The 15,918-nt window shown below is 46.8% G+C and overlaps 1 protein-coding gene across 1 annotated transcript in view; it reads left to right on the forward strand.

Moving 5' to 3' along the window:
• The window catches only part of LOC139760254 (uncharacterized), a 198,378-nt gene that overhangs the window by 172,605 nt on the left and 9,855 nt on the right, over window positions 1–15,918 (forward strand). The gene's annotated exons all lie outside the window — the stretch shown is intronic.

The following is a 15,918-nucleotide window of genomic DNA, read 5'->3' on the forward strand; positions in this document are numbered from 1 at the left end:
ACCGTTCCAGTACACCTTGTTCCAGCACTTTGAATCATTCTTTGCTCACTATCACATCTCTGTTACACTCTCATTCTTTACCTGATCAACCATCCTCGTACCACATATTGCTCTCCGAGATTCCATTTCCAGTATTTCCTCCTTCATAAGTTCTTTCGCACCAGTCGGGACTCCTATACCATCAAACATACCCTCTTTCCTTCAAAGACAGTGACCTCTCTTCTCAGTTCACAACCCATATCATTCACTGCAAAAGACAAGCTCTCTGCTGGCAAATGTTTGAGATGAATTCATTTATTTGGATAAGGAAATATTGGGTAACATCTTCATGCTCTACCTATGGCTAAGACTGGATATGTGTCTCAAGTTTGGTCACCGCGGTTAAAGAAGCACAAAGAACTAATGGAGAAGGTTCAGAGGAGGGCAACAGAGGTGGCGCCATATCTAAGACAGCAGAGTTACAGGGACAGGTTTCAGGCCTTGAATTTGTCCACCATGAGAGAGAGAGAGAGAGAGAGAGAGAGAGAGAGAGAGAGAGAGAGAGAGAGAGAGAGAGAGAGAGAGAGAGAGGAGTTGAGAAGTGACCAGATCACAAGCTGTAAGTTAACTATCAAACCACCTTGACGACGTCATTAGTGAATAGTTCTCGTAACAAGCGCAGGACATAACATAAACTAAACAAAAAAAGAAATATGATAAAAGGATGTAAATAAGTGTTCTTATAGGCTAAAGGGTATTAGATGGATGGAATGAACTGAATGAAGAAATTGTAAGAAGGTGGACGGCATACAGAGCTTTAAAGGTATGTGTAATAAAGTCCACAAGATGTGGTCCCACGAGCGTAGAACACCCTCCCTGTACAGTACACACACACACACACACACACACACACACACACACACACACGAGAATTGGTGCCATTCCTTTAGGTTTTGTCTCCATCTTCAGACGTATGTGGGTTTCCTCAGGGCCAAACTTGTGTGTCTCGGTCAAACTTTCCCAAGTTTAATTTCAACTCGTCAGCAAAATGTATTGAGGAGTGGGAGGCCAGCTCTTTTAATTCTTTTTTCTCTAACCTACGGAAGTTTGGAAGATGTATAAAGACACCCACCAGCCCTCTAAGACATTTGAATGTCCGAGAATTCTTTTGTTTTTTCATTTTTTCAAAATACTAAAAGAAATTCGTAGTCTCGCGCATGTGCAACAACGCTGGAAATCGCGCCAACGGGAGAGAAGACACGTAAACAAATCTTTCAATTTGGATCTTAGATATATATCATATATGACTTATAGTTCACATTGAGGCTGTTATAGGCCCTTCGTCTGTGAAAATATAGATTCAATGTATATAGATGATGTAGATTTAGTGTATATTAAGAGATTTGGTCAGTCGACCAGAGAGAGAGAGGAGAAACGATTTGATGAATACAGTTGATGTATGAACAGGGTTGATATGGATGTATTTTATATCATACACTACCCCCCCTCTCTCCTCCCCCCCTTCCTAAGTTTAAAGAGGGGGCGGGCGGGGCGGAGGATGGAAAGAGACCCCGTGTTTATGGATTTCTCTCTGGAAGGGCACGCTTGCTTCTCTGGGGGGGGAACTTCGTATCGAAAAAAGATAAACTTCGTGTGGGAAGAAAGTTGAAGTTTGTGTGAGACATGGCAGAACTGTGGTGGCCCCCCCACAGATGGCTCTTGAGTTGTCTGGGACCCCAACAGATGGCTCTTGAGTTGTCTGGGACCCCAACAGATGGCTCTTGAGTTGTCTGGGACCCCAAGAGATGGCTCTTGAGTTGTCTGGGACCCCAAGAGATGGCTCTTGAGTTGTCTGGGACCCCAAGAGATGGCTCTTGAGTTGTCTGGGACCCCAAGAGATGGCTCTTGAGTTGTCTGGGACCCCAACAGATGGCTCTTGAGTTGTCTGGGACCCCAAGAGATGGCTCTTGAGTTGTCTGGGACCCCAACAGATGGCTCTTGAGTTGTTTGGGACCCCGACAGATGGCTCTGATTTGCCTGGTAGTTGTTGGGGCTCTCACAGATGGTTTTGACTTGCCTGGTAGTTGTATGGGACCCCCACAGATGGTTCTGCTTTGCCTTATAGTTGTGTGGGACCCCCCACAGATGGTTCTGCTTTGCCCCCCAGTTGTCTGGGGTCCCCACAGATGGCTCTGACTTGCCTGGTAGTTGTGTGGGGCCCCCACAGGTGGCTCTACTTGCAGCTGGGAGTGTGGGCCCAGTTTGGCCCCAGATGCTTTTTAAGGCTCCCACAGGTGGCTCTGCCTCTGTAAGATAAAAACAATGTCCTTCAAAAACTTGCCAACTTAAATGACGTACTGGAGAATAGAAGAAAAAAAGAGAGTTGAGGGGATCTTGTGGGGGAAAGAGTTAATGGGATCTTGTGGGGGAAAGAGTTAATGGGATCTTGTGGGGGGAAAGAGTTAATGGGATCTTGTGGGGGGGAAAGAGATGAGGTGGATCTTGTGGGGGGGAAAGAGTTAAGGGGAATCTGTGGGGGAAAGAGTTAAGGGGATCTTGTGGGGGGGAAAGAGATGAGGGGATCTTGTGGGGAAAGAGTTAAGGGGATCTTGTGGGGGGAAAAGATTAAGGGATCTTGGTGGGGAAAGAGTTGAGGTGATCTTGTGGGGGGAAAGAGTAAGGGGATCTTGTGGGGGGGAAAGAGGTTAAGGGGATCTTGTGGGGGGAAAGAGTTAAGGGGATCTTGTGGGGGAAAGAGTTAAGGGGATCTTGTGGGGGGAGAAAGAGTTAAGGGGATCTTGTGGGGGGGAAAGAGTTAAGGGGATCTTGTGGGGGAAAGAGTTAAGGGGATCTTGTGGGGGAGAAAGAGTTAAGGGGATCTTGTGGGGGGAAAGAGTTGAGGTGATCTTGTGGGGGGAAAGAGTTAAGGGGATCTTGTGGGGGAGAAAGAGTTAAGGGGATCTTGTGGGGGAGAAAGAGTTAAGGGGATCTTGTGGGGGAAAGAGTTGAGGTGATCTTGTGGGGGGAAAGAGTTGAGGTGATCTTGTGGGGGGAAAGAGTTAAGGGGATCTTGTGGGGGAAAGAGTTAAGGGGATCTTGTGGGGGAAAGAGTTAAGGGGATCTTGTGGGGGGAAAGAGTTAAGGGGATCTTGTGGGGGAAAGAGTTAAGGGGATCTTGTGGGGGAAAGAGTTGAGGGGATCTTGTGGGGGGAAAGAGTTAAGGGGATCTTGTGGGGGGGAAAGTTAAGGGGATCTTGTGGGGAGAAAGAGTTAAGGGGATCTTGTGGGGGGGGAGAAAGAGTTAAGGGGATCTTGTGGGGGAAAGAGTTAAGGGGATCTTGTGGGGGGGAAAAGAGTTAAGGGGAAACTTGTGTTGTCTTGGGGAAAGCGAGAATTGTTGGTGGAAAAGTTTAGACATCTGTTGGGAAGACGGGACCTGAACACAGGTGTGATTCAGGGGGGGGGGGGGGGGGAAGTAAGGGCCTAGAGAGAGAGGGGTAAGGGCATGTTGATGAACCTGGGGACTTTAAGGGGGGGAAGGTGATAGTTTACTGGGGGGAATTCAGGGGTGGGGGGTTGGCTTTTTAGGGAAAGCAAGAAACTGGGGAAAGGAGGAGACGACGACTCCTGAGGAAGATAAAGGATGATGAAGCTACTGAGAGTCCTTGAGGAAGGCGAGGAAGGTCCTTGAGGAAGGCAAGGAAGGTCCTTGAGGAAGGCAAGGAAGGTCCTTGAGGAAGGCAAGGAAGGTCCTTGAGGAAGGCAAGGAAGGTCCTTGAGGAAGGCGAGGAAGGTCCTTGAGGAAGGCGAGGAAGGTCCTTGAGGAAGGCAAGGAAGGTCCTTGAGGAAGGCAAGGAAGGTCCTTGAGGAAGGCAAGGAAGATCCTTGAGGAAGGCAAGGAAGGTTCTTGAGGAAGGCAAGGAAGGTCCTTGAAGGCAAGGAAGGTCCTTGAGGAAGGCAAGGAAGGTCCTTGAGGAAGGCAAGGAAGGTCCGTGAGGAAGGTCGGGGACGTAGTGGAAACTCTGAAGTTTTTCGGGGGGGAGGTGAAAAAGGTCTTGGGGGCAATTAACTCTGGGGGTGGAGGAAAGAAAATAGGGACTCTTCGGGGATGGTATCTTCCCCTCCCTCTTAACCCCTCACCTATCCTTAAGCCCCCTTCTCCCTCCCTCACCCTCCCTCCTCTTTTTTAGAAAGGCGAGGATGAGACCCCCCCCACCACACATCCTTCTGTGGGTGATGAACCCTCTAAGCTAAAACCTCTTTTAGAAGGTCTGGTGGGGCTCTTGGTCAGGTTACGAAACCCTTGGAAGAGCCTTCAGATAACACAAGAGACCTTCTTCCCTCTCCTCTTGGGGGAAAATGAGAGCCTCGTGTAAGAGGAGATTTCCCTCCTTTTAGGTTAAGTGACTTCGTCCTGACGAGACCCGCGAGGAAGATCAGAAAAAAAAAAAAGGTGACAGTCGATCCTTAGTGAATATGATGAGAACCTATTGTTGAAGACGACGTCCCCTTGGAGAAGGTGAGAGCTCCCCCGGGGGAAAATGAGCGACCTTTACGAATATGAGAGAACTTCAGCTACATTTTTCACCTATATAAATGAGACTTCTTATTTCTCTCTCTCTCTCTCTCTCTCTCTCTCTCTCTCTCTCTCTCTCTCTCTCTCTCTCTCTCTCCCCCCGTCTTCTGTCGCACCATCTTTACTCGCTTCTTCGTCTCGTGCGTTTATCTATTGTCCTTCACAATGTCGTTCTCTTCCCTTCAATTTTCTCCCTGCCACTTACCTCCCTCCAGTTACCCTCCCTCTCTCTATCTCTCCGTCCCCCTTCCTCCCTCCCTGCACCTCGGTTGTTGCCTGCCGTATGACTAATGACACGGCTGAGCTAATTGCCAGTGACAGACTAATCAAGAGGAGGGAGATGGATGATCCTCCATCACCCACATAAACTGAATCCGATCCTTCCCACTTCCCACACCTCCTCCATGCCATCCTCCTCCATCATAAACCCCTTCCATACCTGCCTCAATCTATCCTCCTCCACCATACACCTCCTCCATGCCATCCTCCTCCATCATAAACCCCTTCCATACCTGCCTCAATCTATCCTCCTCCACCATACACCTCCTCCTTCGTGCCTTCCTCGCTCAAGTTAATCACAGCTGGAACGTATCTACCACAGTATCTCGTACGCCTGGAGTACGTCTAGGGTGGCACGACTCCAGCAAACACCTGGAGACGTGAGGGCTGTTCACTGAGCGGTTCTTTCAAGTTCTATCTTGTTCACGTCCTGGATGATGACTAAGACTTAAGCAGTCTCTGGCCTCGAGCACACTCCTGGAACCTTTCAAATGGCTGGTTCCCCTCCCACGCACTCCTGGCCATGAGCACTCTCCTGGCCTGGTATGTAGGTAGGAGAGTGGACTGCCTTCCACACAGTATACGAAGGTTCACGACAGACCCTCCCTCCCTTACCTTACTTAACCGCGCCAGGCTGTGTGTGTGTGTGTGTGTGTGTGTGTGTGTGTGTGTGTGTGTGTGTGTGTGTGTTGCTGGACTGGAATCTACTGCAGTAGTTCAAGACCTAAACCCTTAACCTTTCTGGGGCGTCACGACATTGTGGTAAGAGGAGGAACTCTCCGAAACATCTTACTTGCCAAACTTTATACCAGGCTCGGTGCACTACACTAGGCTGGTGAGGGACGCGAGCTAGCCTTGGACATCTTGCCAGAGGGAGTTGCTGTCACAATGCTTGGTCGAGTCTGTATCATTCTGCCTACCTTTTAGACTGGTGTGTCTGGTGCCGTTTTGAAACGCGAGGATCACCCCGTCGAACCCCTCCTTGCATGACCTAGCAGCACACGATGGTCACCCGTCAATCCTCTCCTACATGACTGGGAAGCACCGTAATTGGGGTCCAATCCCCTGTTGCGTTGGACCATTGGTCGAGGATCAGGCAAACCACACGCTACCCAAGACCTTGTGATGCGAGAGAGATCCACTGAGGCGAGGTGAGTGGATCACTCAGGAGGAAACTGCCTCACTATCGTGTCTCCATCAGTAGAGATGTGCAGGATCAACTGTCAATAGAGAGGAGGAGGAGGAGAAGGAGCCTCCTTCCTTTGCTATCCTATCTCCATCTATGCACTCAGAACACTGTTTCATGCCGTCGGCAGACATCCTCGTTACAGACCACCAGCGCCTCTTGTTATCTGGCTGCCATCCCCCCCCACATGTAAATCCACGTATACATAAATTGTCTTCGGATGTCTGGGCTGGCAGACCAGACATCATCATCCTTCGGTACGTCTGAAGACGCGAGCTTTAACGCCGTCCAAGATAACGGGTCACTATGGCAACACAGTGGTACCCCTCGCCACTTCACACACACACACCAGGATCTGGTCGCTCTTATGGACTGGGATGATGTCTAGGGGAAGCGTGCCTTAGCCACACTACACCCAACACCTCCCAGTACACAATGGTAATCTGAGGAACACGCAAACACACCTACACCCTCACTGCGGGAGGGGAGAGGAGGGAGCTCTCGTATAGCAGATGACTCCAGTCATACAGCACAGTCGGCTGTCCTGATCGTCCCTATCCCCAGCCAGGACTTAATTAGGTCCCATCTTGAGCCTGGGAAGGATCTGTTTACGCAGAGAGCTCTTCACCTGAAACCTGGCTCAGGTAAAGGGGGGGGGGTGTCGTCTCTCGTTACTGGTGAAGACAGGAGGTTTTAACCAGGACATAAAAGCACTCAAGGGGCTGCTCTGGCTGTGGGTAATAGACTCCTCGTACCACTGAGCTTAACCAAAGAATTTCCTAATTCTCGTGAGCTAATTGAGCGCGGTCTACCGTCGACTGTGTGTGTGTGTACACTCGAACACAGGAGTTCGCTTCGCCGTTCTTTGTCTCTGGTTCAAGGGCTTCCCGAAGCCTCTCCTGACGTGGTAACTCCTCTTCCTCCGTGTTTACAGTTGTTAGTTTTAACGTCGTGTGCTTAAGTTAAACAGGAATGTTTTTTATTTTTTTTTGTTGTGCATATATATATGCTGAGTGATGTGTGAGTGAGTTCTGACGAAATGTGTGTGTGTGTGTGTGTGAGAGAGAGAGAGAGAGAGAGAGAGAGAGACGCGACCTCGAAGGAGCATGAGAGATAGCAGTGTGTCTGACGCGGCCACTGGAGGAGGAGAAGAGACAAAAGAAGAGGCGTTGAGAGAGAGAGAGAGAGAGAGAGAGAGAGAGAGAGAGAGAGAGAGAGAGAGAGAGAATTACACACTTGAACCTTTATAAATAGCCTCTCTTATGTCCATTCCAAGAATGGGAAAACGAATCGAATAGGTTTGGAATCCCTTCCCGCCAGTTATGACCCTACTCTGACTTGACTGCAGATACTACCCAACCATCGCAGAGGCATAACCATCCACATCTCTTGCTCCCCCTTGAGGAAGAGATGCTGTTCTCTTTGATAAGTGTGGCAATTACTGCCTCACTAAACCAGCGAAGAGATGGACAGTCTTAATGACTTTCCAAGATAATGATCTAATTGGTCCTCGTAACAGGGAGACCCTAAGGGCGAAGGAGTTAGATACATCTGATCCTTTTGCAGAGCGCTATACTCTTGGTATAGAAGGCTCGTAGGTGTATAGCAATCTAGGTCTATATGGCTACGTTAAACTACTTTGAATACGAGAATTTTACTGACTGTGGTTATCAAGATCCTTTTTCCAACGCTCATGATGTATATTATCTCTTCATTAAATCATCAAGATTACATAATTACTTGTCTTTTAAAAAGGTCTCTCCTGATGCTGCATTTTTTTTTTTCCCCTTTTTGTTCTGGAGGAAGAGATGACTCTCCTGGGGATGGACGTTGCTATTGAGAGAGAGAGAGAGAGAGAGAGAGAGAGAGAGAGAGAGAGAGAGAGAGAGAGAGAGAGACGCGACCTCGAAGGAGCATGAGAGATAGCAGTGTGTCTGACGCGGCCACTGGAGGAGGAGGAGGAGGAGAAGAGACAGAAGAAGAGGCGTTGAGAGAGAGAGAGAGAGAGAGAGAGAGAGAGAGAGAGAGAGAGAGAGAGAGAGAGAGAGAGAGAGAGAGAGAGACTCTCTCTTTCTCGGCTGCCTGCTGGTTTTCAACCCATTACTCCCCACTGGAGTGTCATCTTCCTGTATCACCCACTCTCCTCCGGTGAGGCGTCTCGTCCATCCTAAGCTCTACATTAAGAACGCGAAGTAGCCATTAGAACCTCCCCAGTGCTTGGCTTGGCTTGTGAGCTCATATCTTGTAACCCAATCCAATCGTCCTTCTCGAGTTTTCCTCTCCTCCTCTCTTATCTTTTGTGGTATTACATTTTTTTTTTTCCTTCCTGTTTCCCTTTCATTTTTTGTAACGTTCTGTCTAGCTTTGTCGTTAGCCAGGGAGACTCTTGTGGGGTACCTTCACGTGAAGTCAAACTGCTTGGAGACGTGTGATTTAACTTCAGTTCTGTGTCAGTGTTGGCATGGATACCGTAATTCTTCATCTTTCTCAAGGTAGCTGAGACGGTATGGGTCAGTGAGACCCTAATCAAGGCCATCCTATTAACGCTATAGCCTGAGCCACGTGCCCATTTTACCGACCGACCCCTAAGGGTAGATGAACAGCTAGGTTGACTGTGGGCTGACGGCCACAACCAGGATTCGAACCTATACACTCAACCCTGAGTTGCACTGTGAATGCGTCTACTGGAATGTTTGTTATTATTTACCGGATCAAGGGTCGTACTGTCGTGCTGACTGGTCGTACCATCATGCTCAAGGGTCGTAAAGTTGTGTACAAGGGTCGTACCATCATGTTCAAGGGTCGTACCATCATGCTCAAGGGTCGTAAAGTTGTGTACAAGGGTCGGACCATCATGTTCAAGGGTCGTACCGTCATGCTCAAGGGTCGTAAAGTAGTGTTCAAGGGTCGTACCATCATGCTAATGAGATTAATACCATAATCTTTTTTCCATTCATATATATGTCATGCAGTTGAAGTGCTCACAGTAAATTATCTTCTCAAATGAAGGTAATTACGTAATTTTGATGACAGGCATTTAATTACATTTTTTTTTCCTCTTTTCTTGGAAATCACATGGACGAAAACGGAGATTAGAAAAAAAAACCCAATTGGTTAATCTGATCACACTCTCACATGTGTCTTTTTTTTTAAGGGCACCTTCCCCTACAGCAACCCCTTTCTAAACGTATAGACTTGGGGCACCTTCCCCTACAGCAACCCCTTTCTAAACGTATAGACTTGGAGCACCTTCCCCTACAGAAACCCCTTTCTAAAGCGTATAGACTTGGGGCACCTTCCCCTACAGCAACCCCTTTCTAAACGTATAGACTTGGGGTACCTTCCCCTACAGCAACCCCTTTCTAAACGTATAGACTTGGGGCACCTTCCCCTACAGCAACCCCTTTCTAAACGTATAGACTTGGGGGACCTTCCCCTACAGCAATCCCTTTCTAAACGTATAGACTTGGGGCACCTTCCCCTACAGAAACCCCTTTCTAAGCGTATAGACTTGCACCTCAATAAAGTGACTGGAATTAACTCCCGTAACTTTTTTTCTGACTAGGGTAAATTACTGTCTCATGCGTGGTGATGCTTCTGTCTCCACCAGACGCATGGCTGAGTTTAAGTTCTCGCGGGAATGCGAAGCATTGATCCCTTCTTCCTCCAAGATGACCTCTTCTTCCAATCCATTGCTCAACCTTTCCTGTTCTGAGGCCATTCTTGCAAGGGGGGGTCGGGCATTTCGGGCTTGGGGGGAAAAACTCGCCTTCCTCTGGCTTCCATTCAGCTTTTATCACTGCTCGTAATCTTTCCGAGCAAGTTATCTGTGAGGCGAAACGTTCTCTTATTCAAAAGAAATGCGATAACCTCTCCTCGTCATCCACTGATATGTCTTCCTGGTCTCTGGCTCAGGGCATCTCTAACAACTTCTGTCGCTCTACCTTTCCTTCACTTTTCCGTTCTGAGGGTACTATAGCTGTCTCTCCCGTAGATGAAGCAACTCTTTGGTTCCCATTTCTCCTCTAACTCCACCTTGGATGACTCTTAACATACCTTCACCCTCTGATGTTCCTCTTATTGATACTATACCCCCTCCCCGTAATTTCTTTTCGGACCGCCCGAAAAGCGCTTCTCTCTCCCTCTGCACACAAGCAAGGCTTATGGTTCTGATGACATCCATTCCCGTGTACTGAGAGAGTGTGCTTCTGAACTTGCACCTGGGCTTGCTCGTCTTTTCCATTTGTTTAAAAAACAAAACTTAACCTTCTCCTTGGAAGCTTGCCTTGATACATCCTATCCCTAAGAAAAGTGACTGTTTTGATGCATCCAACTATCGTCCAATTGCTTTGACGTCTATCATTTCCAAAGTCTTAAAGTCCCTCTTCAGCTCCCATATCCTTAGAACCTCGACACTCTGTTTTCTCTCTGATCACCAGTATGGCTTCCATAAGGCGAGGTCCACTGGTGATATATTTTCCAATCTTGCTAAATGTCTGGTCATCGTCCCTGAAAGATATGGGGGAATGTTGTGTAGTTCCCCTTGGCATATCTAAGGCTTTAGGGTCTCATCTCTAAGCTCCCTTCTTTTGGCTTTCCTCCTTCACTTTGCTCCTTCATATCTAACTTCCTATCTGGCCGATCTCTCTCTCTGTGGTTGTTGATGGATCAGCTTCCCCACTTCTCCATCCATGGCAGTGTCCCTCAAGGTTGTCCTGTCCCCTCCACTTTTTCTCCTTTTCTTCAACAGTTTCCTCTCTCCCACAAATAATCAACTGTACTCATACGCTGACGACTCAACACAGCATTCAGCCACAACTTTCAATTCTATTCCTTCTTCTCTCATTCTATCTGCATCTCGTCTTGACACTGCTTCCTCAATAAACTCAGAATTGGACAGGGTATCTCAGTGGGGTACACAAAATCTTAAGTTTGATGGCTCCAAGACCCAGTTTCTTCTCATCTCTTTATCGAAAGTTCCTCACAACTCTTGTATCTCCTTTTGACTGTTCTATAAACTCCATCACTTTATTCAATGAACATACTTGGCACTACTGTAACATCCACTCTTGTTGGAAGCCCCACATTACAGGAATGGCTAAGTCTTCCTCTAAGAAACTGGGTGTCCTGTTTAGATGACAGAACTTCTTAACTTCTGAACAGTTGCTCCGTTTATACAATGGATTGATTCGTCCTTGTATGGAGTATTGCTCTCATATCTGGTGTGGTTCTAGCTTTGCTTCCTTAATTGACAGAGATGAGCCAAAAGCGGACCGATTCATAATCTCTAACTCTCCCAGGTAACTTCCAAACTTGATCCTCTTGCCCTACGCTGCAATGCTGGTTCACTTTCCCTCTTCTGTGGGGATTACTTTGGCTTTTGCTCCTGAGAGCTGGCTGCTTGTGTGCCCATACCAAGCTAGACCACGCAATAATCTGCAAGCTGCTGTGTCACATGATTATTTGAGCGGCCATCGGCAACTCGAGGGTGGGCCGTTTTGATAATTGTTTCCTTCCCTTGGAACTCTCTACCTTCTCATGTTTTTCCCAATAACTATGACCTGGCACATTTCAAAATAGGATTTTCACATCCTCCAAAATTCGTGAATACCTTCCCTTCTCTTCTTTTTCCTCTCATGATTCTCCATTTCGATCAAGGTTCAGCCTTGATATGGACTTCTCTCCGTGACTGGAACCTTTAACAGAGAAGATATTAACTTTTGAAACGCAAACACAAAAATGATAACTTGTAAATCTCATGTTGTCCAATTTCAGACGCATTTTAAGTTACGTGTTATTAGTTTAGCCTTTAATGTATAGTTAGGTATATGTGAAGGTAACATTATATATAGTACATGACATTTGGAAGGCTTCTGTACCCATTGAGCATAATGGTACAACCCTTGAGTATAATTGTACAGCCCTTGAAGCACGATGGTACATCTTTTAAACACATTAGTATAACCCTTGAGTATGATGGTACGATCCTTGAGCACGACGGTTCATTCCTTGAGCATGAAGGTATAACCTTTAAGTACAATGGCACAGCCCCTTGAGTATAATGGCATAACCCTTTGACATTGATAGCCTGGCCTTTTTACTCAAAGGCCAGGCCGTCACTGGTAGAGGGAGGATCCAAGGAAGGGCATTTGTACGTCACTCTATTAGACGTGTTCGTGTGTTTACGACAACTGTAGTGCTATAAAAGCGTGTGTAATCTGCTGCTTTTCATCATTTTATTTCTCTCTCTCTCTCTCTCTCTCTCTCTCTCTCTCTCTCTCTCTCTCTCTCTCTCTCTCTCTCTCTTCCTACTTTGTTCTCTTTCATTTCAATCTTTGTACGTGGATGTTTACGATTCTATCAAAGACCGTATAGAGAAAATATGCACACACTATTCATAGAAATAGTCAGGCTATGATTTATATTCACAAGGTCTATAAAAATGTTCACACACAGGCCATGGGAATATTCACACCATTCGTAGGAATATTCATGCTATTCGTAGAAATATTCACACTAGCAGTGGGAGTACTCACACTACCTAGTGGGGATATTCGCACTATCCATTGGAATATTCATACCATCCATATACATTACCAACAGCCTAAGATCACGATCGGTTTAGTATATACACATGGTGCTTCATACCATCCATATCCATTACCATATACATTGATCAGGATCGGTTTAGTATATACACATGGTGCTTCATACCATTCATATACATTACCATATACATTGATCAGGATCGGTTTAGTATATACACATGGTGCTTCATACCATTCATATACATTACCATATACATTGATCAAGATCGGTTTAGTATATACACATGGTGCTTCATACCATCCATATCCATTACCATATACATTGATCAGGATCGGTTTAGTATATATACATGGTGCTTCATACCATCCATATCCATTACCATATACATTGATCAGGATCGGTTTAGCATATACACATGGTGCGAGAAGCTACGTTTACCATAGGCTATAGAAAGATGAAGCCTCGTCCGATAACGCGAGATATGGACTGGTAGTGTTGGCCGTACATCTGAGATAAGAAGATAAGAAGGGGAGGAGGAAGATGAGGAGAGGTGGGAATATTTCCCCTAACCACCTTGCTCCTCCTCTGACGTGGATCAATGATAACACAGGGCTGGAGGGAGCGCTGGAGCCGCTTCTCGTCTCGTGTATGTCACGCAAGTCTCTAACAATCTCTCGACCTTACAAGAGAGAGAGAGAGGAGGTAGATCCTCTACTTGACTCCCCCCTTAATATTAAAGGTCACACATACTCACTGCCTCTCCGCGCACCTCTCTGGGGTTACGCGCACCTCTGCCTTTCCGCACCTCTCTGGGGTCATGCACTCTCTGCCTTTTCGCACCTCTCTGGGGTCACACACACACACACTGCCTCTCCGCACCTCTCTGGGGTCACACACACTGCCTCTCCTCATCTCTCTGGGGTCACACTCACCGCCTCTCCAGACTGGACATAAGATAATTTTCCCCAAAATGACGCCCTTTAAAAAAATCCTTTAACCCAAAAAACGAACGATATAAATCCTGTTCGACTGACGATTTACACAGAGGAATTTATTCGTACGTTTTAAAGAAAAAACCCGTTCTCAAAATTGCTTCCTGGGAGTTTATATGTCTCTATATACACTGGGGTTTGTCTAATGCTATCTTAATATCTTGCCCACGCCATAGCACATGGGGGAGGCAAGATAACACCCCAGACAAAAACATCGTCTGCCTAGAAAAAGCGACGCGAATATTCTCATCTTAAAACGTAGGTAAATAAGAATACACAGATGACATCCCTTAACTCATCCAAAGCGGGGATCGTAACCTTAAAAAAAGTATAACCTTAAATCGTCCAAAGCGGGTATCGTTACCCTAAAGTATAACCTTAAATCGTCCAAAGCGGGGATTGTTACCTTAAAGTATAACCTTAAATCGTCCAAAGCGGGGATCGTTACCCTAAAGTATAACCTTAAATCGTCCAAAACGGGAATAGTTACCCTAAATAAATAACCTTAACTCATCCAAAGCGGATATAGTTACCTTAAAACAATACATCACTTTTTTTCCCTAAACGATATTTCTTAAAAAAAGAAAAATAAAGTTGCGAACGTTAATGAGCAATTTGTGGATCGTCGGATATTCCCTCGTATAGAGAGTCGCCTCACGATAACCCAGCCTTGAGAGAGACTTGCAAGAATAACCAGCTCTAAGGAACTATACGAAAACGTAACCTCAGACACACCACTGGATATCCCAAGCCGAAGTGACTTGACTTGAAATTCCATATCTTAAAAACGCTCAAAGGAATCCCAGTCTTTAAGTCACCACAGGAGGACCCATTCCAGAGGCCTAAGACAGAAATGGTCAGAGAAAATCCTCCTAAAGGCTCTCTAAAATTCTTTTCTTCACTCGTCCTCCAGCAGTTTTGATCGGCCACCATCTGTCGACCCTCACTCATCCTCCAGCAGTTTTGATCGGCCGCCATCTGTCGACCCTCGCTCGTCCTCCAGCAGTTTTGATCGGCCACCATCTGTCGACCCTCACTCATCCTCCAGCAGTTTTGATCGGCCGCCAACTGTCGACCCTCACTCATCCTCCAGCAGTTTTGATCGGCCACCATCTATCGACCCTCACTCGTCCTCCAGCAGTTTTGATCGGCCACCATCTATCGACCCTCACTCATCCTCCAGCAGTTTTGATCTGCCGCCATCTGTCGACCCTCACTCATCCTCCAGCAGTTTTGATCTGCCACCATCTGTCGACCCTCACTCGTCCTCCAGCAGTTTTGATCGGCCACCATCTGTCGACCCTCACTCGTCCTCCAGCAGTTTTGATCGGCCACCATCTGTCGACCCTCACTCGTCCTCCAGCAGTTTTGATCGGCCACCATCTGTCGACCCTCACTCGTCCTCCAGCAATTTTGATCGGCCGCAATCTGTCGACTGTATGCCAACAGCAAAGACAGCTAGATTGGCCCATGATGCGTCCCCTGGGTGGAGTCGAGATCTAAGAATTCTCTGGTTCCCTTCTGAGACTAGGTACTTCAAGAGGATCGCCCCCCTTCTGTGAGTGGTGAATTGATTCCATTACATCAAGTGACCCCAGAAGAGTGAGGGTGAAATTTTACCCAGCGGGTCGATCCGACGCTGCAATGGGTTGGAAATGTCCTTAATCCAGTCTTCCTATTAGCATCAGGAACCTAAGGAGTTAAAGAGATATGATTAGGTTAGGATCCTGAAGATCTGAAGGTTAAGGAATTTCTTGGAAGTTGTGGGAGAAGGGTTGCACCAGTGTGAGACACAGATGGACGCACGATGAAGAGACACGAGTTACGACCAAGTGTTAGGTGAGGGATGGATGGGTGGGTGGGTCATAGATTTATCCAACATTGAAGAAGAGGAGAGGAGTAAGAGGTGATTTGATCACAACCCAAGTTTCTAAACCCAGTTTAATACCTGTACAAATCGTCGAAAGGTAGAACAACCAGAGACTCTAACAAGAAGAAGCCATTTAAAGAAATAAGAACGCAAATAAGGGCATTTGTGAGTGGTGGACAAAGAGAATGATAATTCGAGAGGTCATTTTGATGTGGAGAGCTTACAGAAGCTTCAAAAGTGGTGTGGTAGTGGAGGAAGTTCAAGCACCTGGGGGAGGTCGTCGTCGCCATTAGTGTGAAATTCCCTCCTCCAGCTGATATGAAGAGGTGATTGTATGTAAATTTCAACCTCGGGGAGAGAGACACGAGCACAGACAGACACACAGACAATAGCAGAGCAGAAGGTTCCTCCCTCCCCACCCACCCAACTCCCTCTTGTAAATTTATGCAGATAAAGACAGGATATTAAAGTCGACGGCTCCTCCCGA

Source organism: Panulirus ornatus, chromosome 36 (genome assembly GCF_036320965.1).
Source record: "Panulirus ornatus isolate Po-2019 chromosome 36, ASM3632096v1, whole genome shotgun sequence".
Lineage (NCBI taxonomy): Eukaryota > Metazoa > Arthropoda > Malacostraca > Decapoda > Palinuridae > Panulirus > Panulirus ornatus.